The sequence below is a fragment of the Akebia trifoliata genome, chromosome 5 (assembly GCF_017979445.1).
Source record: "Akebia trifoliata isolate Shusen 1 chromosome 5, ASM1797944v1, whole genome shotgun sequence".
NCBI classification, from domain to species: domain Eukaryota; kingdom Viridiplantae; phylum Streptophyta; class Magnoliopsida; order Ranunculales; family Lardizabalaceae; genus Akebia; species Akebia trifoliata.
The window spans coordinates 8,982,552-8,984,970 of NC_141379.1; the positions used below are offsets into that span (position 1 = coordinate 8,982,552).

Sequence of the window (2,419 nt, forward strand, 5' to 3'; positions counted from 1 at the left end):
ATGTGTGAATAGTCACCCAAAAAGTAATTTTGGAAAATTGACTTTTATAGTAACTCTCATACGGATTCGGCATGTTGTTCTACTTAAGATTTATGTAAGTGTTCGATTAAAAAGAGATGAGGGTGTTAGGCACCTCTCTCTCTCTCTCCACCTTAGGTGATAACCTCAAATATGTAATTATTTTAAGAAATATAAAAAGAAAAAATTTGAAACCCAATCCAATATAGCCTTGGATAAAAAAGCCCATCCCATTGAAAGCCATTAGTTGAAAGAGACATTTGATGAACATGTACAAGTGTGCATATCATGGCCATCCCACAAAGTACTTCAATATGGGCTTCATAGATACTCCATCATCTTGAGACATATATTTGTATAGTCCACGTGTCAAGTAGGAATGGGTCAACAGACTGGATAAAAGGTTGCCAGGTGGCAAAAAAAAGAGTAGATATAGAGTTAGACACCTACATAGCTGCCCTAAGTACACCATCATCAAAGGAAGAACTTTCATTAAATACTTTAAATTTCTTTTATCTTCAAATCAAGTCCGCACAACTCCTTTACTAGCCCATCTAAATCCCTTAAAGAACTCCCACCTTCTTTAATAGCAGCCAAAGCCTTATTACGCAGCTCTATAACCCGAATTCTCTCAGATCCACTCCCACCCATTGACCCAGCTATGACCCGACCCAATTTATCTGAGTCAGGCACAGCATCAACCCCCTCACAAACCCGAACCGCAACACCCATATCATCAACCAACTTTGCGTTCACGAATTGGTCACCCACCATTGGCCAAGCAAACAACAACACACCCGCCACAATCCCTTCGAGCACTGAGTTCCAACCACAATGAGTCAAGAACCCACCAATAGCTTGATGGCTTAGTATCGAAACTTGCGGTGCCCAACTCTTAATAATCAAACCCGTTCCGGACACCCGATCTTCAAAACCCGTAGGAACCACACCAAACCCATTAGCCACCTTAACTATCCAAACGAATCGGATCCCACTTGACTCCAATCCAGCTGCCAAAGCTTCCATCTGGATCTGGGTAAAAAAAACCTGACTCCCAAAGCAAACATAAACCACTGATCCATCAGGACACCCATCAAGCCACGTCAACAAATCTCTCTCCATGGAGCCAATGTCCTCGAAACGAAGTAAAGGGCCAATAGCCCAAATAGGCATTTGACCCATTCTCTTCCTCACGTGATCTAAATAAACACGCTCCAAACCATCGAAAGTGTTAAAAATACATCCCCAACTCGAATTATTAGCGAGCATAGTCTCTTCTAATGTGGCCACAGGAGGAAGGTGCGCGTGTGGAAATGAAGGAGAATTCGGTAGAGAAGGAAGTGACACATGCAAGTCATGTTGTTGTTGTTGTTGAAGTAGGCGCACGTTAGGCAAGAGATCGTTAACGACTGATGCTAAAAATGCGCCGGAGGTGTAGAAAGCAATTCGAGGAACACCAAGTTGGGTTGCAAGGTTTTGGGTCCAACCCAAGAAGAAATCAGATATTATAGCATTAGGGGGAGATGGGTGGGATTGGAACCATTTTATGATGGGGTGGTGAAGTTCGCATAGTGCATTGGTTATAGAACCGATGGCATGATTACCAATGTCTTTAACATTTTCGATACCTGGAGGTAGAGAAGGGTGAGTAGGGAAAGGTAGGATTAGGGTTTGGATTGAAGGGTGTTGGTTAAGTAAAGAGGTGAGGATGGAGACGTTGTTGGGTGTGCTGAGAATGGTTATGGTGATGCCACGTAGGGATAGTTGGCCAGTGAGGTCGAGAAGGGGTAACATATGCCCCTGCGCAGGATAAGGAAACACCAGTATGTGTGCGCTCATTGCTTTGAGTTTAATTTTCACACTTCTAGGGATGGAGATGGGTTGCTTAATGCTTATATATATATATATATAGATATATATATAATGGGGGGAAATGTTCAACACCCAACCATTTACCCAATAATTTGCCCAACATGTTTTGTCATACGTGGGTTAGAAGTTTTGGAATGGACTGGTTTTTGGTCAGGATGATCTCTACGGTTAGAAGATCATCCTCACCCAAAATCAGCTCATTCCAAAACTTCCAACCCCATGTTTACAAGTTGAAAAATCATGAACCGTCCATTTTTTGTATCGCCTCACCAAAAATCAGCATATTCCAAAACTTCTAACCTATGTAAGACAAAACCTATTGGGCAAATGGTTGGGTGCCCAATGGATACACTTCCCCATAAAATGTATCTCGAAGTGATCTACGGTATCTGAACTTGTTCATGTCATGGAGTCGTTTTAGTATGCCACTTGGCAAGTCATATTATCACGACTCCCTCTGCAACTATTCCAACAACTCAATACATACCACTTAAACCACAATCCAAGGAATTAATGCTTAAAATATCTA

General features: G+C 42.0%; 1 pseudogene; it reads right to left on the bottom strand.

The window, feature by feature from the left end:
* Positions 1–315: 315 nt before the first annotated feature.
* Positions 316–1,880, bottom strand: LOC147401408 (UDP-glycosyltransferase 89A2 pseudogene; annotated as a pseudogene).
* Positions 1,881–2,419: the final 539 nt, after the last annotated feature.